General features: G+C 47.6%; 1 protein-coding gene across 1 annotated transcript in view; it reads left to right on the plus strand.

The window, feature by feature from the left end:
- The window catches only part of NCK1 (NCK adaptor protein 1), a 106,429-nt gene that overhangs the window by 27,018 nt on the left and 53,604 nt on the right, over positions 1–25,807 (plus strand). The window contains exons 2-3 of the mRNA XM_073674284.1: positions 10,280–10,350; positions 22,642–22,686. The gene's annotated coding sequence lies outside the window, so the exon portion shown is untranslated. The remainder of the gene's footprint in view (positions 1–10,279; positions 10,351–22,641; positions 22,687–25,807) is intronic.

Consider the following 25,807-nt stretch of genomic DNA (forward strand, 5'->3'; position numbering starts at 1 on the left):
TATCACATAGGCGGACATTTTTCTGAATGGCTGTTCTGTTCATATTGCCTACAATTTTTAACTAGTTGTGGCTATAGCTAAGTAACGGTAACCCCCACCTCTATATTAGGGTATGTACACACTTTGCATTTTTGCAGAGTTTTTTTATGCCTTTTTCCTTATGCAAATTTTCAGCTGCTTTTTACAATACCAGCAAAGTCTGAGACTTCAGGAATCTCATGCACACAACTTGTTTTTTTTTTTCCTGTTTTGGCAAAGAGCTGCGTTTTTTGCAAAATGCAGCATGTCACTTCTTTCAGCTTTTTTGCACCCATTGAAAGCAAAACTGGGCAAGTGCAGAAACGCCAGAAAAAATGCAGGTATCTGGTTTTGCTGTGTTTTTCGTGCCAAAACCTGACGAAATTGAATTAGGTTATTTTTTTATTTTTGCATTAAACTTTTATCAACACAAGAGACAAATTTACACCGACAAAGCAGTAAAAAACTCAGCAAAACCTGCTTTTTTGATGTTGCTACTTTACTGCCAAGAGAGCAGAAAAAAACACATCAGGAACGCAACATGTGAACATGGCCTTAAAGGGGTTTTGTGTGCGAACCTATTTTTTAATTTTTAATTTTTTCCAGTATAATTAAAGCAGCAGTGTGCAGCTGTACCATTTTGTACATTTTGCATGCTTTTGACAGCATTTTCTTTTTTACCTTATTTTTCTGGAGAGAACCTGCACTATAATTATCAGCCTGGGAACGTAGCTGTCGTGCCATTTTGACAAGTGTAAATGTAATTGTACTTATTAACTCTATAGGCTATAAATGGAGGCTTGTTCTCCACTTCATTTCATCCTCATTCCCCACATTTTTTTGCTTATTCGTTTACATTATTAAAAACGATCCCTGAATTTTTAATTAAAAATGAATTTGAGATTTTAAAAAAGCCATCGTGGCTGTGAATATTACACTTTTTTTGTGAATTTCTTGTGATGTATCTGTGCTGCCTTTAGCCAGTCTAGCGCGTGTTCACACGTGGGTACCATTTTTACAGTTGAAATATACAGTGTCCATGTAAAATATTGAGCAGTGGCTGGTGATTGGCTGCAGCGTTCACATCACTCCCCATGCTTGGTATTGATACCAGAACACTGGCAGGAAAAGCAGCGCTGACTACGGAGGAGCTGTACTGGTTTGGGAGGAGAGGATCAGTTTCTTATTTTTCTTTCATCCCCTTGGGCCCATTAATAAGGGGTTGTTCAGTAGTAGAACATTGCTTTTAGAGTCATTCAGATTTGGTTTTGAGTATGGTTTTCATTATGCCAATGAAGTGTTATTTGGGGGTATTCTGCTATTTCAGATGTTTTGATTTGTAGCCCCATGATAAAACCTAGAAAACCCCTCAGGCTAGGGCCAACTAGGTCTTACAAAATGAAGATGACCATGTCCTATTGCGTCATTGCATCTTCAGATCGTCGGTGTCTTGCGACTCGTGATGCAGTAGTAGCAAAGATCCAAACCTTCCTTTTTTTTTTCTTTTCTTGCAAGTCACACTATGCAGGACAGACCTCAACCTCTCTTTCAGCTTTGCCATCTACTTACTATTTGCCGCTTCTCGATATTCTTGCAGTGCAGAAGTTCTTGATTGACAGTCAATGCATGAGGTCCGCAGTAGAGATGGGAGCGTTTATGATAGTGGACGGGAACTTTACTTGAGCTGGCCGCCATTTTGCTGAGCCATAGGGGGCTGGGCGAAGGTTTAGAAAAAAAAACTCTTGCCTCTCCGGCCACTTCCACTGCTTGTTGTCCCCGATTTGATCCTCGGTGCCTCTTCTTACCACCACTGCACGCTGATACCCCTGATGTATTCATGATAGTCCAGGACTTTCAGCCGCGAACAGCCACAAGAAGTCTTGGCCTAGCGTGAAAGAGGCCTGGGGTGTCAGCATGCAATGACGCCGAGGATCGTACGGTGAGCAGCGATCAGCGGGGGTGGCCGGAGGAGTGTGAGATGAGTGTTCATTGTTGTTTTTTCTTTCTACATATTACATTCATTATGCTCCAGGGTCTCTCTAGATCAGGGATGTCAAACTCAAACACACACAGAGGGCCAAAATGAAAAACTTTGACAAAGTCGCGGGCCAGCCAGTATACAGCATAATGGGCCCCACATTGTCCTCCATACAGTATAATGGGCCCCGCATAGTCCTCCATACAGAATAATGGGCCCCGCATAGTCCTCCATACAGAATAATGGGCCCCGCATAGTCCTCCATACAGAATAATGGGCCCCGCATAGTCCTCCATACAGAATAATGGGCCCCGCATAGTCCTCCATACAGAATAATGGGCCCCGCATAGTCCTCCATACAGAATAATGGGCCCCGCATAGTCCTCCATACAGAATAATGGGCCCCGCATAGTCCTCCATACAGAATAATGGGCCCCGCATAGTCCTCCATACAGAATAATGGGCCCCGCATAGTCCTCCATACAGAATAATGGGCCCCGCATAGTCCTCCATACAGAATAATGGGCCCCGCATAGTCCTCCATACAGAATAATGGGCCCCGCATAGTCCTCCATACAGAATAATGGGCCCCGCATAGTCCTCCATACAGAATAATGGGCCCCGCATAGTCCTCCATACAGAATAATGGGCCCCGCATAGTCCTCCATACAGAATAATGGGCCCCGCATAGTCCTCCATACAGAATAATGGGCCCCGCATAGTCCTCCATACAGAATAATGGGCCCCGCATAGTCCTCCATACAGAATAATGGGCCCCGCATAGTCCTCCATACAGAATAATGGGCCCCGCATAGTCCTCCATACAGAATAATGGGCCCCGCATTGTCCTCCGTACAGAATAATGGGCCCCGCATAGTCCTCCGTACAGAATAATGGGCCCCGCATAGTCCTCCGTACAGAATAATGGGCCCCGCATAGTCCTCCATACAGTATAATGGGCCCCGCATAGTCCTCCATACAGAATAATGGGCCCCGCATAGTCCTCCATACAGAATAATGGGCCCCGCATAGTCCTCCATACAGAATAATGGGCCCCGCATAGTCCTCCATACAGAATAATGGGCCCCGCATAGTCCTCCATACAGAATAATGGGCCCCGCATAGTCCTCCATACAGAATAATGGGCCCCGCATAGTCCTCCATACAGAATAATGGGCCCCGCATAGTCCTCCATACAGAATAATGGGCCCCGCATAGTCCTCCATACAGAATAATGGGCCCCGCATAGTCCTCCATACAGAATAATGGGCCCCGCATAGTCCTCCATACAGAATAATGGGCCCCGCATAGTCCTCCATACAGAATAATGGGCCCCGCATAGTCCTCCATACAGAATAATGGGCCCCGCATAGTCCTCCATACAGAATAATGGGCCCCGCATAGTCCTCCATACAGAATAATGGGCCCCGCATAGTCCTCCATACAGAATAATGGGCCCCGCATAGTCCTCCATACAGAATAATGGGCCCCGCATAGTCCTCCATACAGAATAATGGGCCCCGCATTGTCCTCCATACAGAATAATGGGCCCCGCATTGTCCTCCATACAGAATAATGGGCCCCGCATTGTCCTCCATACAGAATAATGGGCCCCGCATTGTCCTCCATACAGAATAATGGGCCCCGCATTGTCCTCCATACAGAATAATGGGCCCTGCATAGTCCTCCATACAGAATAATGGGCCCCGCATAGTCCTCCATACAGAATAATGGGCCCCGCATAGTCCTCCGTACAGAATAATGGGCCCCGCATAGTCCTCCGTACAGAATAATGGGCCCCGCATAGTCCTCCGTACAGAATAATGGGCCCCGCATAGTCCTCCGTACAGAATAATGGGCCCCGCATAGTCCTCCGTACAGAATAATGGGCCCCGCATAGTCCTCCGTACAGAATAATGGGCCCCGCATAGTCCTCCGTACAGAATAATGGGCCCCGCATAGTCCTCCGTACAGAATAATGGGCCCCGCATAGTCCTCCGTACAGAATAATGGGCCCCGCATAGTCCTCCGTACAGAATAATGGGCCCCGCATAGTCCTCCGTACAGAATAATGGGCCCCGCATAGTCCTCCGTACAGAATAATGGGCCCCGCATAGTCCTCCGTACAGAATAATGGGCCCCGCATAGTCCTCCGTACAGAATAATGGGCCCCGCATAGTCCTCCGTACAGAATAATGGGCCCCGCATAGTCCTCCGTACAGAATAATGGGCCCCGCATAGTCCTCCGTACAGAATAATGGGCCCCGCATAGTCCTCCGTACAGAATAATGGGCCCCGCATAGTCCTCCGTACAGAATAATGGGCCCCGCATAGTCCTCCGTACAGAATAATGGGCCCCGCATAGTCCTCCGTACAGAATAATGGGCCCCGCATAGTCCTCCGTACAGAATAATGGGCCCCGCATAGTCCTCCGTACAGAATAATGGGCCCCGCATAGTCCTCCGTACAGAATAATGGGCCCCGCATAGTCCTCCGTACAGAATAATGGGCCCCGCATAGTCCTCCGTACAGAATAATGGGCCCCGCATAGTCCTCCGTACAGAATAATGGGCCCCGCATAGTCCTCCGTACAGAATAATGGGCCCCGCATAGTCCTCCGTACAGAATAATGGGCCCCGCATAGTCCTCCGTACAGAATAATGGGCCCCGCATAGTCCTCCGTACAGAATAATGGGCCCCGCATAGTCCTCCGTACAGAATAATGGGCCCCGCATAGTCCTCCGTACAGAATAATGGGCCCCGCATAGTCCTCCGTACAGAATAATGGGCCCCGCATAGTCCTCCGTACAGAATAATGGGCCCCGCATAGTCCTCCGTACAGAATAATGGGCCCCGCATAGTCCTCCGTACAGAATAATGGGCCCCGCATAGTCCTCCGTACAGAATAATGGGCCCCGCATAGTCCTCCGTACAGAATAATGGGCCCCGCATAGTCCTCCGTACAGAATAATGGGCCCCGCATAGTCCTCCGTACAGAATAATGGGCCCCGCATAGTCCTCCGTACAGAATAATGGGCCCCGCATAGTCCTCCGTACAGAATAATGGGCCCCGCATAGTCCTCCGTACAGAATAATGGGCCCCGCATAGTCCTCCGTACAGAATAATGGGCCCCGCATAGTCCTCCGTACAGAATAATGGGCCCCGCATAGTCCTCCGTACAGAATAATGGGCCCCGCATAGTCCTCCGTACAGAATAATGGGCCCCGCATAGTCCTCCGTACAGAATAATGGGCCCCGCATAGTCCTCCGTACAGAATAATGGGCCCCGCATAGTCCTCCGTACAGAATAATGGGCCCCGCATAGTCCTCCGTACAGAATAATGGGCCCCGCATAGTCCTCCGTACAGAATAATGGGCCCCGCATAGTCCTCCGTACAGAATAATGGGCCCCGCATAGTCCTCCGTACAGAATAATGGGCCCCGCATAGTCCTCCGTACAGAATAATGGGCCCCGCATAGTCCTCCGTACAGAATAATGGGCCCCGCATAGTCCTCCGTACAGAATAATGGGCCCCGCATAGTCCTCCGTACAGAATAATGGGCCCCGCATAGTCCTCCGTACAGAATAATGGGCCCCGCATAGTCCTCCGTACAGAATAATGGGCCCCGCATAGTCCTCCGTACAGAATAATGGGCCCCGCATAGTCCTCCGTACAGAATAATGGGCCCCGCATAGTCCTCCGTACAGAATAATGGGCCCCGCATAGTCCTCCGTACAGAATAATGGGCCCCGCATAGTCCTCCGTACAGAATAATGGGCCCCGCATAGTCCTCCGTACAGAATAATGGGCCCCGCATAGTCCTCCGTACAGAATAATGGGCCCCGCATAGTCCTCCGTACAGAATAATGGGCCCCGCATAGTCCTCCGTACAGAATAATGGGCCCCGCATAGTCCTCCGTACAGAATAATGGGCCCCGCATAGTCCTCCGTACAGAATAATGGGCCCCGCATAGTCCTCCGTACAGAATAATGGGCCCCGCATAGCCCTCCGTACAGAATAATGGGCCCCGCATAGCCCTCCGTACAGAATAATGGGCCCCGCATAGCCCTCCGTACAGAATAATGGGCCCCGCATAGCCCTCCGTACAGAATAATGGGCCCCGCATAGCCCTCCGTACAGAATAATGGGCCCCGCATAGCCCTCCGTACAGAATAATGGGCCCCGCATAGCCCTCCGTACAGAATAATGGGCCCCGCATAGCCCTCCGTACAGAATAATGGGCCCCGCATAGCCCTCCGTACAGAATAATGGGCCCCGCATAGCCCTCCGTACAGAATAATGGGCCCCGCATAGCCCTCCGTACAGAATAATGGGCCCCGCATAGCCCTCCGTACAGAATAATGGGCCCCGCATAGCCCTCCGTACAGAATAATGGGCCCCGCATAGCCCTCCGTACAGAATAATGGGCCCCGCATAGCCCTCCGTACAGAATAATGGGCCCCGCATAGCCCTCCGTACAGAATAATGGGCCCCGCATAGCCCTCCGTACAGAATAATGGGCCCCGCATAGCCCTCCGTACAGAATAATGGGCCCCGCATAGCCCTCCGTACAGAATAATGGGCCCCGCATAGCCCTCCGTACAGAATAATGGGCCCCGCATAGCCCTCCGTACAGAATAATGGGCCCCGCATAGCCCTCCGTACAGAATAATGGGCCCCGCATAGCCCTCCGTACAGAATAATGGGCCCCGCATAGCCCTCCGTACAGAATAATGGGCCCCGCATAGCCCTCCGTACAGAATAATGGGCCCCGCATAGCCCTCCGTACAGAATAATGGGCCCCGCATAGCCCTCCGTACAGAATAATGGGCCCCGCATAGCCCTCCGTACAGAATAATGGGCCCCGCATAGCCCTCCGTACAGAATAATGGGCCCCGCATAGCCCTCCGTACAGAATAATGGGCCCCGCATAGCCCTCCGTACAGAATAATGGGCCCCGCATAGCCCTCCGTACAGAATAATGGGCCCCGCATAGCCCTCCGTACAGAATAATGGGCCCCGCATAGCCCTCCGTACAGAATAATGGGCCCCGCATAGCCCTCCGTACAGAATAATGGGCCCCGCATAGCCCTCCGTACAGAATAATGGGCCCCGCATAGCCCTCCGTACAGAATAATGGGCCCCGCATAGCCCTCCGTACAGAATAATGGGCCCCGCATAGCCCTCCGTACAGAATAATGGGCCCCGCATAGCCCTCCGTACAGAATAATGGGCCCCGCATAGCCCTCCGTACAGAATAATGGGCCCCGCATAGCCCTCCGTACAGAATAATGGGCCCCGCATAGCCCTCCGTACAGAATAATGGGCCCCGCATAGCCCTCCGTACAGAATAATGGGCCCCGCATAGCCCTCCGTACAGAATAATGGGCCCCGCATAGCCCTCCGTACAGAATAATGGGCCCCGCATAGCCCTCCGTACAGAATAATGGGCCCCGCATAGCCCTCCGTACAGAATAATGGGCCCCGCATAGCCCTCCGTACAGAATAATGGGCCCCGCATAGCCCTCCGTACAGAATAATGGGCCCCGCATAGCCCTCCGTACAGAATAATGGGCCCCGCATAGCCCTCCGTACAGAATAATGGGCCCCGCATAGCCCTCCGTACAGAATAATGGGCCCCGCATAGCCCTCCGTACAGAATAATGGGCCCCGCATAGCCCTCCGTACAGAATAATGGGCCCCGCATAGCCCTCCGTACAGAATAATGGGCCCCGCATAGCCCTCCGTACAGAATAATGGGCCCCGCATAGCCCTCCGTACAGAATAATGGGCCCCGCATAGCCCTCCGTACAGAATACTGGGCCCCGCATAGCCCTCCGTACAGAATACTGGGCCCCGCATAGCCCTCCGTACAGAATACTGGGCCCCGCATAGCCCTCCGTACAGAATACTGGGCCCCGCATAGCCCTCCGTACAGAATACTGGGCCCCGCATAGCCCTCCGTACAGAATACTGGGCCCCGCATAGCCCTCCGTACAGAATACTGGGCCCCGCATAGCCCTCCGTACAGAATACTGGGCCCCGCATAGCCCTCCGTTCAGAATACTGGGCCCCGCATAGCCCTCCGTTCAGAATACTGGGCCCCGCATAGCCCTCCGTTCAGAATACTGGGCCCCGCATAGCCCTCCGTTCAGAATACTGGGCCCCGCATAGCCCTCCGTTCAGAATAATGGGTGGTTCTGGTGTCACGGGCCAAATAAAACCACCCCACGGGAGCCTGATTTGGCCCACGTGCCGGAGTTTGACATGTATGCTCTAGACCACAGAGAATAATAAGTAACATTCAATTTGCGGAGAATATATTTGCTGCAAATCAAATTTCCTGGTGATATTGGCACGATTTGGTGAATTTGAACATCATCACATCCGCTACTGCTCATGCCCAGGACCTTCCTGCAGGGCTCGGTAGCACTAGTGAGAGGTGGCTGGGCACAGAGACTGGAGCGTGTACGCTATGGGGAGCCCGGCCATTCTCGGTGCAACTGCACAAGTGCAGCCAACATTCCCGCGTTGCGGTGCTCGCTGCGCTCCTCGGTTATCAGTAATTAACTGTAAAAAGTCTGGAATAAATTATGTTTAGAGAAAAGTAGATTTTATTGGGGGAAGAATTTTTTTTTTTTTTTTTTTTTAAATCAACACCACAAACAGATTTTCGGAGATGAGACAACCCCCTTAAGGTCCATACACATGGCTAGTCTGTGTTGTGGCAGAGAATACCTTTGCAGTAGTTCCGCAGCCTCTGTATGATATTGGAGGCATATGGCGATACATTAGAGCCCGTTCACCTCTGTGCATGACATGGCCTTGGTCTTTTCTCTAGATCGCGGCCGTAAAACTGGGCCTGTAGTTGGAGCAGACATTTCCAATTTCCTATTTGCAGGATTTATTGTCTTGGAAGTAAATGAAGAATATAAAAGATGGAAAATGTGTTTTCATTTAATTACTGGAGATGAGCAGTGACTTTTACCGTCTCCAAGTGTCGATGTTCTTTTTCCTAAGAAGCGTCCTCCAGAAGTGGCCTGTTCTCAATTACATTTATTGGATTTTCATTTGTTCTTTGCAGGGTGTTCTAGTTTGTAGTTCTTTTTTTAAAGGGGTTTTCTGCTCCATTCTTTAAATGTGGCCTCAATGTAGTAAAAAATTTAATAAATGGCATTTACTAACCTTCCACTCCTCTGCCTCTCCTTTGTACTTTGCCAATTTCCTCTTTTTTTATTCTGCCATGTAACTGCTGCAGCTAATCAGTGGCTGCAGTGATTGCCTGAAGCTTTCATGTGCCAACTACTCCAAAGGAGGAGGAAGGACCGGGGGAGGACACCCCCAATGGGACAAAGGGGGTGTCCTAAAGGAAGCCTATGGAGACTGATCAAATTACATCTTTCGGAGTGTTAGAAAAAAGCATCGAGCTGATTGTTTTATATCAGCAGATCCTCAATTTTTAGAAAACTTTGCAATGTTTCTCCTGTTTTGTTTCTTGTTTTGTGTGATACTTAAATGGGTGTATTAATGGTGGGGATCAGATCTCTTCTATCCTTCCTGAGGATGAGGAGTCATTAGTGGTAACTCAGATCTGCGGTCTTTGCCTTCTTTAGTTCTGCAACATCAGCTCTGCCACCTGACTTGGCGGGGAACCACATATATTTAGAAGATGGGGGTCCTAGAGATCACACCGTAGCAATTTGCCTTAATTTATGGTATACCTTTCCAGGAGCAGCTTTAGCAATGTATGAATCTATTTTTAAAGGCAATCTGTTAGAAGATTTTTTTCTACCTCTTCTGAGAGCGGTATAGTGTAGGAAAAGAGACCCTGATTCCAGTGATATATCACTTAGATTACTGGGTGCAACAGTTGTGACACAATCACAGTTCTTAGATGTAGCAGAGCTCATAAAACTTCACGACCACACCAGGATCTCTGTGTACATTGTCTATAGACAGTGAGCTGCTTATTACAGGAGGGGATGTGGTCGGACCACTTGGCACAAGGCAGCTAGTCACAGCAATGATAATATCCTAGTGATATAACCTTCATTGTAAGTAAACTGCACACAGCCTGATAAATGACAGTGTTTTAACCCCTACCTCCTGCTGGCCTTGGATTACATAGCAAAAGCCTACTGACAGATTCCCTTTAATGCTTTTTAATCACTTGGTATCCCACTATATCCAGATCAATATGTGACCTTTCTATGGCACCTTTTGGGACTGTGTCAGGGCAAGGTGATGGCACTTTATTACCATTATTATTCTCTCTACAGATGGATTTACAGCACACCTAGGTAAAGAAAGAACGCCTCTTCACACCGGTCACCTCATCTTACCATTCAAGGTAGTAACATTTTAATACATGTTATAAGTACTGTTAAACAAGAAAATGTTAAAAGATTTTGCTATTGCTGGACTCAGATTGATGGCGGGGTCTGACGTCTTGCATCCATGCTTCTATCGAGCCCCGCGTCCCAGGTTTTAATAATCCTGTGCAATCCCTTTAATGCATATATTGATGAAGCAGCCATCTTGGTTATCTGAACACCCTTTTATTGTACCAGATCTCCTCTCACAATGTTTTACCTCAGAAAGCAGCAGCTGTGATCCCCTGCTGTCCTGTTTGTATATTCTTTTGCCTCCTCCTCTGCCCAGGAGCTGTGGTATGATCAGACCATGCTCCTGCACGGTCAGACACAGCCATTACACAGTACACAGCAGGGGCACATTTATAAGATTATCTCAGCACAGGAACATTTTTTTTTTTTTTAATTGTGGAAATTATTTTTATTCAAAAATCTATTGCTTCAAAATGTGTTTTGTTTATTGAAAAACTAATTTAAGACTATTGTTACTTCATCTCCACCAGCATTATCAGTTAGGAAAGAGTTGGGTTGCCTACTCACGCTGAAATCTGCAAGTTTGGCTGATTTTAGTATCCATGGTGGGGGTTTATAGATGCCTTGCTCTAGCTACCATTCCAGATTATTACAGAGGAATTTTAAAGAATAAAAGTTTTCATTTTTATTTAATAAATCATTAGTTTGTAATATATCTTATTGGATAATTTTGCTATACTGGACTGATGGGCAGACACAGTCTGCTGCAAGTTCTCCTTAAACCAATGTTACATTTCTCCATAGAATTATGAGCACCAACTTTCATCTCATATTTCAGCAATGGGGAAATCTTGATTCATTGAAGACAGGTTTTATGAATGAATTGAGAATTTTTGGGAATAAATGATCAGTCCTGGAGGAGAAAGTAGCAGATTTCTTTGAGATTTATCATAAAGTTTCTTTTTTTCAGTGTACTACCTATTTATGAAGAAAAATGAAAATTATGGTTACTCTTTAAGATTTTTTAAACTGTTTGGTACCCATTGTTAAAAAAAAAAGAAAAGAATGATTGCTGCACGTTCCAGCACCAGTGTGGAGATAAGGCGCCAAAGATCTTGGCTAAGTCACTAATTGACCTTATATTGCAAAATATGAATTTTTCCTTTCCATTTACAGCTAAGGTTACCGCAGTAGAGGAAGTGGTGGTTAGCCCTGCCAGGCCTCCTTCCTTCTTTTCTAATGTCGCTTTAGTGGAAAGTCTGTCTTGTGCTCACTAGGCTGAGGCAGACTGGTTGCTAGGGGCCTGCTGCTGCGCTGTATCATGGAGTAGACTGGTTGCTAGGGGCCTGCTGCTCTGTATCATGGAGTAGACTGGTTGCTAGCGGCGTGCTGCTGCGCTGTATCATGGAGTAGACTGTTTGCTAGGGGCCTGCTGCTGCACTGTATCATGGAGTAGACTGGTTGCTAGGGGCCTGCTGCTCTGTATCATGGAGTAGACTGGTTGCTAGCGGCGTGCTGCTGCGCTGTATCATGGAGTAGACTGTTTGCTAGGGGCCTGCTGCTGCACTGTATCATGGAGTAGACTGGATGCTATGGGCGTGCTGCTGCACTGTATCATGGAGTAGACTGGTTGCTAGGGGCCTGCTGCTGCACTGTATCATGGAGTAGACTGGTTGCTATCGGCTTGCTGCTGCGCTGTATCATGGAGTAGACTGGTTGCTAGGGGCCTGCTGCTGCACTGTATCATGGAGAAGACTGGTTGCTAGGGGCCTGCTGCTTCACTGTATCATGGAGTAGACTGGTTGCTAGCGGCGTGCTGCTGCGCTGTATCATGGAGTAGACTGGTTGCTAGCGGCGTGCTGCTGCGCTGTATCATGGAGTAGACTGGTTGCTAGGGGCATGCTGCTGCGCTGTATCATGGAGTAGACTGGTTGCTAGGGGCGTGCTGCTGCGCTGTATCATGGAGTAGACTGTTTGCTAGGGGCGTGCTGCTGCACTGTATCATGGAGTAGACTGGATGCTCTGGGCGTGCTGCTGCACTGTATCATGGAGTAGACTGGTTGCTAGGGGCCTGCTGCTGCACTGTATCATGGAGTAGACTGGTTGCTAGCGGCGTGCTGCTGCGCTGTATCATGGAGTAGACTGGTTGCTAGGGGCGTGCTGCTGCGCTGTATCATGGAGTAGACTGGTTGCTAGGGGTGTGCTGCTGCGCTGTATCATGGAGTAGACTGGTTGCTAGCGGCGTGCTGCTGCGCTGTATCATGGAGTAGACTGGTTGCTAGGGGCGTGCTGCTGCGCTGTATCATGGAGTAGACTGGTTGCTAGGGGCGTGCTGCTGCGCTGTATCATGGAGTAGACTGGTTGCTAGGGGCCTGCTGCTGCACTGTATCATGGAGTAGACTGGATGCTCTGGGCGTGCTGCTGCACTGTATCATGGAGTAGACTGGTTGCTAGGGGCCCGCTGCTGCACTGTATCATGGAGTAGACTGGTTGCTAGCGGCGTGCTGCTGCACTGTATCGTGGAGTAGACTGTTTGCTAGGGGCGTGCTGCTGTACTGTATCGTGGAGTAGACTGGTTGCTAGGGGCGTGCTGCTGCGCTGTATCATGGAGTAGACTGGTTGCTAGGGGCGTGCTGCTGCGCTGTATCATGGAGTAGACTGGTTGCTAGGGGCGTGCTGCTGCGCTGTATCATGGAGTAGACTGGTTGCTAGCGGCGTGCTGCTGCGCTGTATCATGGAGTAGACTGGTTGCTAGCGGCTTGCTGCTGCGCTGTATCATGGAGTAGACTGGTTGCTAGCGGCTTGCTGCTGCGCTGTATCATGGAGTAGACTGGTTGCTAGGGGCCTGCTGCTGCGCTGTATCATGGAGAAGACTGGTTGCTAGGGGCCTGCTGCTGCACTGTATCATGGAGTAGACTGGTTGCTAGCGGCGTGCTGCTGCGCTGTATCATGGAGTAGACTGGTTGCTAGCGGCGTGCTGCTGCGCTGTATCATGGAGTAGACTGGTTGCTAGGGGCGTGCTGCTGCGCTGTATCATGGAGTAGACTGGTTGCTAGGGGCGTGCTGCTGCGCTGTATCATGGAGAAGACTGGTTGCTAGGGGCGTGCTTCTGCGCTGTATCATGGAGTAGACTGGTTGCTAGCGGCGTGCTGCTGTGCTGTATCATAGAGTAGACTGGTTGCTAGGGGCCTGCTGCTGCACTGTATCATGGAGTAGACTGGTTGCTAGGGGCCTGCTGCTGCACTATATCATGGAGTAGACTGGTTGCTAGGGGCCTGCTGCTGCGCTGTATCATGGAGTAGACTGGTTGCTGGGGGTGTGCTGCTGCACTGTATTATGGAGTAGACTGGTTGCTGGGGGTGTGCTGCTGCATTGTATTATGGAGTAGACTGGTTGCTGGGGGTGTGCTGCTGCACTGTATTATGGAGTAGACTGGTTGCTAGGGGCGTGCTGCTGCGCTGTATCATGGAGTAGACTGGATGCTAGGGGCGTGCTGCTGCGCTGTATCATGGAGTAGACTGGATGCTAGGGGCGTGCTGCTGCGCTGTATCATGGAGTAGACTGGTTGCTAGGGGCGTGATGCTGCACTGTATTATGGAGTAGACTGGTTGCTGGGGGTGTGCTGCTGCACTGTATTATGGAGTAGACTGGTTGCTGGGGGTGTGCTGCTGCACTGTATTATGGAGTAGACTGGTTGCTAGGGGCGTGCTGCTGCGCTGTATCATGGAGTAGACTGGATGCTAGGGGCGTGCTGCTGCGCTGTATCATGGAGTAGACTGGATGCTAGGGGCGTGCTGCTGTACTGTATCATGGAGTAGACTGGATGCTAGGGGTGTGCTGCTGCACTGTATTATGGAGTAGACTGGTTGCTAGGGGCGTGCTGCTGCGCTGTATCATGGAGTAGACTGGATGCTAGGGGCGTGCTGCTGTACTGTATCATGGAGTAGACTGGATGCTAGGGGTGTGCTGCTGCACTGTATTATGGAGTAGACTGGTTGCTAGGGGCGTGCTGCTGCGCTGTATCATGGAGTAGACTGGATGCTAGGGGCGTGCTGCTGCGCTGTATCATGGAGTAGACTGGATGCTAGGGGCGTGCTGCTGTGCTGTATCATGGAGTAGACTGGTTGCTAGGGGCGTGCTGCTGTGCTGTATCATGGAGTAGACTGGTTGCTAGGGGCCTGCTGCTGCGCTGTATCATGGAGTAGACTGGTTGCTAGGGGCGTGCTGCTGCACTGTATCATGGAGTAGACTGGTTGCTAGGGGCGTGCTGCTGTGCTGTATCATGGAGTAGACTGGTTGCTAGGGGCCTGCTGCTGCACTGTATCATGGAGTAGACTGGTTGCTAGGAGCGTGCTGCTGCACTGTATTATGGAGTAGACTGGTTGCTAGGGGCGTGCTGCTGTGTTGTAGACTGGTTGCTAGGGGCGTGCTGCTACAGTGTATCATGGAGTTGACTGGTTGTTAGGCAGTGTGTCCCTGGCAACCAGACTGTCAGACTATTATTGATGGAAACAAGTACTATAATTGCTGGGCAGTAGCCTGTACATCGCCATATTACATAATATGGCCACATGGTTAAGCGTCTGAATGTTTGAACCTGGCTGAGGTCTCCATAGGGTTTTGTGGTCATGTGAAGGCCACGTATGTCCACAGATTATTGGTGACTCTATTGTTTGTCCCCAATACAGATCGTTAATAACTTGTCACCTGCCCTCATGCATTTCATAGTAAGGTCACGGATAGACATTCAAGCACTTGTGCTCTAGGGTCCCGGATACGATGTTAACACTTGTGACTGATAATTGCATCATTTTTTTTCTCGTCTACATCGGTGTGGGATTCAGGTCATGCCGGTTATGTGATGTATGCTCTATCTGATCGGCCTTACTCCTAGTAGTAAACGCAGGTGCATGACTGTACATGTTCCGCACCTGCATTTCGGGGGCTGGTATTGGCGCTATATTATGGGGTTGTGGTTTACCACGCATCTCATATTTTATTTTATGAAGTAGGGTCTCGCACTGCACTCATATAGAAGGAATAGGTTAATAATGGGTACAAACTTATAATGTTTTCAAGAGTCTTCACTGTATAATGAAAAATGATCTATCTTTGTTTGTATAGTTGTTAAAGGAGTTGTATCAAGTTTGTAAGTTATTTCCTACTTATTAAATAGCAGTCACTTAGTGATTGCTGGGGAAAGGTTTTCCCTGCTGGGAACCAGTGAGTATTCACCATTCCTTATCCATGGGTCTGTCGTAAAACAGAGCTGCAATTCCCAAGAATGGCCACTAGACTGCCTACAGAGCTGTGTTCTTCTGGCTGCCGTAGTATCGGGTAACAGCTAATCGTTGGGGGTCCTGGGTGTCGGACCCTTACTCATCTAATATTGATGACTTCTCTTGGGGAGAGGTCGTCAATATTTTGGTACTTGACCATCCTTGTCTTTACTTACAAAATTTTAAGCCCTATCCTAATTGTAGGCTGCACACAGATATTCACGGCACTTCAAAACAGAGTGCTTTGATAATTAAAGGGGTTTTCCACTTTGAGGAAAGTGAAACCCTAATGCTCTTGTATACCTAAAATAACAAACGGAGCAGAAACTCAACCTTCCCAGGTCCAGTGTCAGGTCCACACCATTGCTTAGGCCTCTGTGCTTTTGCTGTAGCAGCACCAAGTCACTGAGCTGCCCCGATGTAGATGATGCGAGCCTTTGAGCGCAGTGATTGGCTGCAGCTATGATGCGTGCTGTCGACCTGACATCACCGTTGCAGTCAAAACCACGAGAACAGAGGAGCTAGCACTGGACCTGGGGAGTGTGAATAAGTTCTCTTGTTTGTTATTTTTAGATACAGAAGAGCATTTGGGATCCACTTTGCTTAATGTGGAAAACCCCTTTAACAAGCACTGAGCAAGCGGTGGTTAATTTCTAAAGAAAAAAAAAATTCTCCAAGAACTTCCTCCTCCTTTGCCAAAGTCTTTGCCTTGGATGATTCAGTCACACATCGCGCCTCCCCCCTGAGTTTCAACATTTCCACGGTGTTCCTCACATGAAAATTATGGTACCTAAATGCTGTACTGTTTAGCTTTTAATACCCTTGTGGCAACAGTATGAAAAAACTGCAGTATATGAATAAGGCCATAACTGTTTGGAAGAAAAGTTTTTAATTTCATAAGGTTTAATTTTCATGACATTATTTTGGCCTCATTCAGGCCTTCGTTTTTTAGGTATATTTGTTCACGTGTCCATAGAAAAAAACAAAATGTCTTTTTTTGATCTGAGTATGCAAATATCTTCACAGAGGAAGAGGATAGGCACTCTAGTGCCACATATTGGATGTAGCAATTCTAAAACTCAGTATTAACTCTTTAAAGAGCCTTCCACATAACTTAAGATAAAAAGCCAAACCAGAAACTCCTTTTGCAGACACTTGTTTCGCGGTGTGTGCTTCTTATCAGCGCAAAGCAAGAAAACTGATTTGGCTGAATGAGAGTCCTCTGCAAGTGGGTGAAATGGGTAATGTTTTAGGATTGCTTACTTCCAGTAGTTGGCACTTGAGTTCCTGGCCGCTTTCTCTCTGAAGAAGCTATTTGCATATTTAAGTTCCCATGGAAGCAGACTTGGCCTTCTCCACAAGGAGAAACTTTACTCCTTATGCCTTGGCCCCACTATCAGTATTCGGTCAGTATTCTTTCTCAGGCGTAGGAGCCAAAACCAGGTGAGGAACAATCAGCGAAAAGGTATAATAGAAACTAGTGCACCAATTCTGCATTTATCACCCACTCCTGGTTTTAGCTCCAACTCCTGAGAAGAAATACTGATCAAATACTGATAGTCTAAGGCCACTGACCCACTATCTGTCAGGTTCTTACCCAACCAAATTCATTCTTATACTTGGCACTGATGAGGGGCAAAAAACCTGAAACACGTTTCTGAAAATAAAGTTTGTTATTTTGTTTCTTATCCTAAGTCATTTAACAAGACCCTTTTTAAAAGGTTGGTATTTACTTTTAGGATTGCCACCCTTAATAAATGGCACTAGAGTTCCTGTCCAGTATAAGCTTTGTAGTTTTCTACCTTAGGCATTCATAAAAATCACTAATGGAAAAAATAGAGGAAATAATGGCGGGCACACCGGCTAAATAGATGTAGGTGCTCAGTGGTAGAGAGTAGCATAAATCATAGAATACCACGGCACTCAAATGAGTTAATGTGAAATCTAATTGTAAAAGGTGCAGCAATGATTGTGTACAGGTAGAAAGGCCAAAGTTTCAGTCCGTAGACCTTTATCTCGGCCAGAGAGGAGGGACAGCGCGTATGTGCTGCAGAGAAGCACCCAATCATCGCTGGCGACACTGTTCTTGCCTTTGGTACTTATTAGTATTCAGGAGGAAGTGAGTGGCCATCCGCAGCTCTCACTCACTTCATTACTTATATGTCTGAAAAAGGGGACTGTCGCCAGTGCTGATTGGGCACAGGGCTCGTGTGACATGACATAACCTCACCGGAACGGGAGGTGACTAAAGGTGTTTTCATTTTCACGGGGGCAAATACTCCGATCGAGAAGGGGTTGTGCTAGTAGTGGACAATCCCTTTAAGCTTCTTGATCTTTCTAGTTCCCAACATTATCTGTCAGGCCAGAGGTAGGAGGCCCTGCTTACACTGAGTTAGGCCGACCGCTCCTTTAGGGTGACATTAATGTGTTCGGGGGCCTTTATGGCTCTTCTGATGGCACTTACTATAAATTTAAAGACCTGCTAAGGGTGCATTTACAATGGCTGAACAGCGGCCGTTCAGCGACTGTCGATTGGCTACAATAGAAGCTGGTTGGCAATCGTTTAACAGCCATGTTGTCAGGATGACGGCACACCCATGTGCGAAGGACAGTGGTTATCATGATCATGTGCTGTACAAGGAATATCATTGCTCTTGCTGCCACATCTCCACTTTGATGTGCTACCGCTAACGATTACTTTTAATCAAGCTTAAAAATTATTTAATCCAACGAGTGAGCGAGTGATCCGTCGATTGGGAACAAGCGTTTCTTGATGATCAGATTGTGTAACTGCAGCCTTGTGCCCGATTCACCAAGGCAGGTGATGTTCACCCCTATCTTAACGAGGGGCCGAATTGGAGTCAGACGCTCCTCATGGTCTGCGCCTCATCATAAATCTTACTCCTGTCAGAGACTGGCAGCTTTTCAATGCAGTTTATGACAAAGTTCTGGTGAAATTGCTTTCGTGAATCGGGGCCGTTTTGTTAATTGTATGCATGACTGATATCAATCTGATGGAAAAGAGAAACACTCATTCGTCTAACCCATACGTGTCCAACTCTGGCCCGCAGGGTCTTTTTATTTGGCACGCGACACCAGAACCACCACCCCCATGTGGCGCCATTATTCTGTATGGGGGACGGTGCGGGGCCCATTGTACCGCGCGGGGGACGGTGCGGGGCCCATTGTACCATATACTGGTTGGCCTGTGACTTTGTTGAAGTTTTTCATTTTGTCCCTCCGTGTGTTTTGGGTTTGACATCCCTAGTCTAACCGGTATTTCTCTCAACCCCCACTATTCCCTTATGCATGAAGAGTAAGCACTTGTTTTCCCATAGAGAAGGCTGATACTGTCAGGTGACTGCTGGCAGCTTACCATTCCTGAAGACGGAAGGATCAGACATATTGAATACCAACTACCCAATCTTTTCCACAACCCCATCCCCAAGAGGACCAATGTAGGGAGACCCCTATACATGTTAGATGGTTGTCAGGTCTTGTCAGTCGGTGGGTTTGGCTGATATTAATATGTCGTCTGTGGCCAGCTCTACCATAGGATCAGGGATTGGAAGAATGTGACGGCTTGTGGATTTAGCAGCCAGGGTGTAGAGCGAGCACAGCTCATGCCCTCCTGTTACAACCTGCTATGAAGGTTTGACAGCCTTGGAAAATACTTTTGTCCAACTTTTGTAAACTTCTGACTAATACTTTACCAGGTTGAAGGGTATCAAGGTGGAATGTAAATGTTTTCTTGACCGCACAAGGTTTCCTTGTGCCTAGCTGCTTTAAAGCGTATCTGTCCTCACATACAACAAGCTTTTCTACAGTTGTTTTTCTTCCCGATATCCTCCACAAGATAAATCGATTTGGGCGCGTGTTATTCTAAACTTTCTTTACTCTCGTGCTCTGTAAATTGTCATCCATTCTTTTTGACTCTGCATCGGAATTGTGCCAGCACTATAGGTCCTGGAGCTTTCTGAGGCTACATGCACATGCAATCCACTGAGCTCTATTTAGGGTTTTCTGTTGTAATCTTCGACAGGGCCCGAAAGGAGCCGTTCACTTCAATGATGACAGCAGAGTCACTATGAACACAACTCTGTGCTGGCATTATTTGTTACGCAATGCGCGGCTCACACAGTGAGATCCCTTTCAGCAGCTGAGCAGAACGCAGCGCTGGAGGAGAGAGGAGATGAGCATAATTGTTTATTTTTTTTTTTGTGTGCAACGTGACGGGGATCAGGTGGTGCCAAGCATACCAGGAAGAGGGATGAGTGTGGGACCATACATACTAGGATGAGGGTGGCATACCAGTATGAGGGATGAGTGGGGGGCCATACATACCAGGATGGGGATGAGGGGTGCCATGCATACCAGGATGGGGATGAGGGGGCCATATATACCAGGATGGGGGATATTAACAGAATCGGGTGACATTACCCCTATAAAAAATGTCAGCAGCAGACCCCCTCCCCCTTTACAGTGCATCATGGCCACATTTTTTGCTTACATTTTTTTCTATTTTCCCCCTCTAAAACGAGTTGCGTCTTATGGTCCGGTGCGTCTTCTAGTCCGAAAAATACGGTACTTACTACACTATTGCAGTGTATACAACATGGCTCAATTCCTCTATGGGGGCTACAAAATTAAAGTGTAAAGTAAAACAAATTTTTAAATCTATAAAAGAGAAAACTTCCTCATTTAAAAATAAAGAAATGTAAAATATAAGCAAATTCGGTATCGCCACATCCACAAAGGTCTAATCCATCAAAGTATAAAATGACTAACCCTTACAATAAACGCCCTAAAGCAAAAAGAAAAGTTGAGACTCCAATTTTATATATTTTTTTTTTGGTTGCCACAACTCTCATTAAAGAGAACCTGTCACGTCCTAGCTGCCCTCTACACTGCCCCCATAGCGTTCTTAGTGATGCAATGTGCATCACTAACCAGCTGTTTTCATGAAAATTGGTTCAGCTATAATGATTTTATAACGTTTAATATACTTAGCTCCTACCTGTGTTTTCAGTCATAGGGGCGTACTTGTCATATTCAGTCATGGGGGGGGGGGGCGCAGCATTCAGTCACTGCTGGCGCCGTCCATGTATTTAAATCCTGCTCCCGGCAAGCCCTGATATTGTAGGGCGCAGGCGCACTTGTATATGTCCGGCCGCCTGTGCAGTGAGGCTGTGTGGTTACCAGCTTCACTGCGCATGCGCCAGGAACATAGCGCGTCATAGCACATGCGCAGTGAAGCTGGGTAGGATCGAAGTATATTAAACGTTATAAAATCATTATAGCTGCACCAATTTTCATGAAAACAGCTGGTTAGTGATGCACATTACATCACTAACAACGCTATGGGGGCAGTGTAGAGGACAGCTAGGACGTGACGGGTTCCCTTTAAAAATGCAAAAGAAGCAACCAGAAATCATGTATAACAAAATGGATCCAATGTAAATTACATCTTGGCAAATAATAAAAAAACAAACTTGCAAGTTTCACAAAATGGTGACACCAATAATATTATCATTATTTATTTTATTTTTATTTATTTATTTATTTTTTTAAAGTACAAAATTATTCTTTCGTACCGTAAAACTTAAAAAATAATCTATACTGGTTGTTGTTTGTTACCTGCACTGACCAGGAAAATCATGCTATTTTTATGACACAATAAACACCATAAAAGCGAAATCCACCAAACAATGGATGGCAGAACTGTGTTTTTTTTCCCTCCCACCATTTTACCCTACTTAGAATTTGTTTCTTATTTCTCAGTACATTATACAGTACACTATATGGTGAAATGCACAGTGTTATTCAAAACTACTACTCGTCCTGCAAAAAAACCCCCCAAAAAAACAAGCCTTCATATGGCAATGTCGATGAAAAAATAAAAACGTTATGGATCTTGGAAATGGTAGAAAAAAAACGAATGGCTAAAAATTGGTTGCGACAGGAAAGGGTTGCAAATTTTCGCATTATCAGGTGATATCAAGTTGTCGGTCAGCCAGTGACCAGTTGGACTGTACCTTTTTAGGCTATGTGCCCACGTTGCGGACCTGAAGCATATTTTTAACGCTTCTCCCTGGCGGGAAAATCGCATGCGGATATTACATGCGGTTTTCCCGGCAGGTAGAAGCGTTTGTGAGGCGTCTTTGCATGCATTTCCGCATGCGGGTTATCAAGCACTTCTCCAAGCATCACTTGGAAAAGTGCTTGACAACTTGTTCAGAATGGTAAAAAATAAAAAAATAAACTTTATACTCACCTTCTGATGCATTCTCTGCCCCGTCCGGAGGCTTGAGCGGCTCACGCTGCTGTGTGCAGGACCTGCGGTGACGTCATTGAGTCATGTGGTGGGTCACATGACTCAATGACGTGGCAGGTCCTTCAGACAACAGCGCGACGGAGGGAAAACATCAGAAGATAAGTATAAACTTTATTTTATTCTTTTTTTTACAGGTTCTTTGGTACCCAGGTCTGGATGAGAGTCTCCTCTCCTCCAGACTTGGGTACCATCCGCACATTGATTCCGCGGCGCTTCCGCAAAATTAATGAACATGCTGCGGATTTTTGACTGCAGCATATACGCTGCGGAAAAATCCGCAGCATGGGCATTGACATTGCGGAATGCCATTGGGGACCATGGGGTGCGGATCTACATGCGTTTTTCAAGCGTTTACGCTGCGGAAATTCCGCAGCATATACGCTTGAAAAACGCTACGTGGGCACACAGCCTAAGAGACCATCTTATGTAGTTTCTGGGTACAATACTACGTCAGTGGTAGGGACTGTGCCTGTAATGACTGTCATCGCCATCTGCTAATTACATGATTGTCATGTCACTCACAAGTATCTTCTCACACACTTGGTGCTGAACAGAATGAAGAATGGAAACCCTTCTTAACCCTAATCAGTTTTATTCCCAATGTCAGTAATGCTTCTTAGCCATGTCTTGTGTTTACGTAACTTATCTGTCTTTTAATTATACCTGTCACTTTTTTTCTTTAGGTGGTTCTTTTGGATTTGAAAACTGAAAGATTTGATGTGGCGAAGGTATGGAAATATATTGCCTTTGACTTGCTGTACATTTATGCAGTTGCCATGTGTTTAATTAGTAGAGTACCGTATTTTTCGGACTATAAGACGCACCTGACCATAAGATGCACCTAGGTTTTAAAGGAGGAAATTAGGGAAAAAAAATGTAAGCAAAAAATGTGGTCATGATGCCCTGTTATGGGGGAGGGGGTCTGCTGCTGACACTGGTATTGGGGTAATGTCCCCCAATGCTGTTAATATCCTCCATCCTGGTATGCATGGCACCCCTTGATTCCCTATCCTGGCATTCATGACACCCCTTGATTCCCCATCCTGGTATGCATGACACCCCTTGATTCCCCATCCTGGTATGCATGGCACCCCTTTATCCCCCATCCTGGTATGCATGGCACCCCTTTATCCCCCATCCTGGTATGCATGGCACCCCTTTATCCCCCATCCTGGTATGCATGGCACCCCTTTATCCCCCATCCTGGTATGCATGGCACCCCTTTATCCCCCATCCTGGTATGCATGGCACCCCTTTATCCCCCATCCTGGTATGCATGGCACCCCTTTATCCCCCATCCTGGTATGCATTGGCACCCCTTTATCCCCCATCCTGGTATGCATTGGCACCCCTTTATCCCCCATCCTGGTATGCATTGGCACCCCTTTATCCCCCATCCTGGTATGCATTGGCACCCCTTTATCCCCCATCCTGGTATGCATGGCACCCCTTTATCCCCCATCCTGGTATGCATTGGCACCCCTTTATCCCCCATCCTGGTATGCATTGGCACCCCTTTATCCCCCATCCTGGTATGCATTGGCACCCCTTTATCCCCCATCCTGGTATGCATTGGCACCCCTTTATCCCCCATCCTGGTATGCATTGGCACCCCTTTATCCCCCATCCTGGTATGCATTGGCACCCCTTTATCCCCCATCCTGGTATGCATTGGCACCCCTTGAGCCCCCATCCTGGTATGCATTGGCATCCCTTGAGCCCCCATCCTGGTATGCATGGCACCCCTTGAGCCCCCATCACACTGCCTACAAAAAAAAAATAGTCATACTTGCCTCCTCTCTCCTCCAGCGCTGTCCCACTCTGCTGCCAACACTCTCACTGTGTGAGCCATGCATGGCGTCCCTGCCATGTGCCCTCACACAGTGTGAGACGCTGTGCTGTAATAGTCACTGCTCCCCACACATGAAAGACAATGAATATTCACTTAAACCCATGGGAGCGGCAGCAGGAGCTGCGCTGCGGCTCCAGTGTGCTGGCTATTAAGAAAAATGAATATTCATTCCTCTCCACGCCCATGGATGTGGGGAGCAGGGAATATGCATTTTCTTTAGTAGCGGGCACAGCGTAGGCTGCAGCAGGCGGCTGCTGCCTCCTGTGCCACGCTGATCCCCCGCTGCCGCTCCCCCACACCCATCATCACACACAGCCATGTATATAGTATTCGGACTATAAGACGCACTCCCCACTTTCCTCCAAAATTTTGGAGGAAAAAAGTGCGTCTTATAGTTCGAAAAATCTGGTAAATAGGAATTAGGTTAGAATTGTACAAATCCAATTTTGGTGCACTTAAAACAAAAATAACATGACATAAAAATATAAATAATTATATAAATATTTAAATATAAATTTAATGCTTATATTGGTGTAGAAGTCCCATTAATTTCCCCTGCTACTGCCATGCTGTGCGCTACCCTGGTTCCCTACCAGTCGCCTATTAAACATTCAGTGATATGCTGACTTGAAATGTAACTACTGCAGCCAATCACTGGCTGTAGCAGTAATGTTTTCATACCACTTAACCACTTAGACCCCCACTGCAGCCAATGATTGTCTGCAGCAGGAATGAGTATAGGGTCAGGGAAGCATCAGCATGGGAGTAATTGACTATATGCACACGGAGTCTGAAAAACTGCTTGAAATACTTTTCTTATTGACTTTGTTGTAAACACGCCGCAACATTGAAATTGCAACACCAAGAAGGAAAAGTCACGACATTATAGAAATCATAGGATAGACATGTTAATGATCTGCAAATGCTGAAAATTTTGCAAAAAGTTCTCAATTTATGGAGTATGACGGCCATGTGCAGAAATCCCCAGACTTGGGCTGCGTGCCCACTATGCGTTTTTCAAGCGTTTTTGCCTTGAAATTTCCGCAGCGAAAACGCTTAAAAAACGCTTGGTAATACGTGCCCCATGGTCCCCAATGATAATCCGCATGTGCTGTGCACATGCTGCGGAAATTTCCGCTGCAGATTATCATTGCGGAAAAATACGCAGCATGTCCATTAATTTTGCGGACACACAGCGTCATTGCCGCCATTGACTTGCATTGAAACGCTTGATATCCGCATCATGCACATGCGGATATGAAGCGATTCAATGTGCGGATGGTACCCAGGCCTGGAGAAGAGGAGGCTCTCATCCAGACCCAGGTACTATAGAACCTGTATAAAAAAGAATTTAAAATAAAAAATAAACATTATACTTACCTTCCGATGGCCCCCGGCCTCCTCAGCGATGCGTGCGGTGTGTTGGGCGGCTCGCGGTGGTGTGAGGACCTGACATGACGTCATTTAGTCATGTGACAGGTCACGCGACCTCTGACGTCGGCGGTCACGTGACCTGACACATGACTAAATGACGTCATGGCAGGTCCTTTTACACGACTTCGAGACACCGGGGAGACCGGACGCATCGGAGAAGGAGACCGGGGGACATTGGAAGATAAGTATAATGTTTTATTTTTTACCATTATTATTCTTTCTTTCTTTTTTTTTTTTTTTTTTTAACTATTACTTGGTCACACTATATATGCCGGTTGCATGGATTTATATAGTGTGACCAAGTTGTCAAGCACTTTTCCAAGTGATGCTAAAATTGCTTGGAAAAGCGCTTGATAACTCGCATGCAGAAATGCATCCAAAAACGCTTGACAAACTGCTTCTACCTGGCGGGAAAAACGCATGTAAAATCCGCATGCGTTTTTCCTGCCAGGGAGAAGCGGAAAAAATATGCAGCATTTCTGCATCGTGGGCACATAGCCTTATGGTTGTCTGATGAATGTTCTGCCACACTGAATGCACTTGGGAAAATCCTCAAGATCTGC

This window comes from Phyllobates terribilis, unplaced genomic scaffold, assembly GCF_046119375.1.
Source record: "Phyllobates terribilis strain yellow unplaced genomic scaffold, ASM4611937v1 Scaffold_3__8_contigs__length_932513732, whole genome shotgun sequence".
In the NCBI taxonomy this organism is placed as follows: domain Eukaryota; kingdom Metazoa; phylum Chordata; class Amphibia; order Anura; family Dendrobatidae; genus Phyllobates; species Phyllobates terribilis.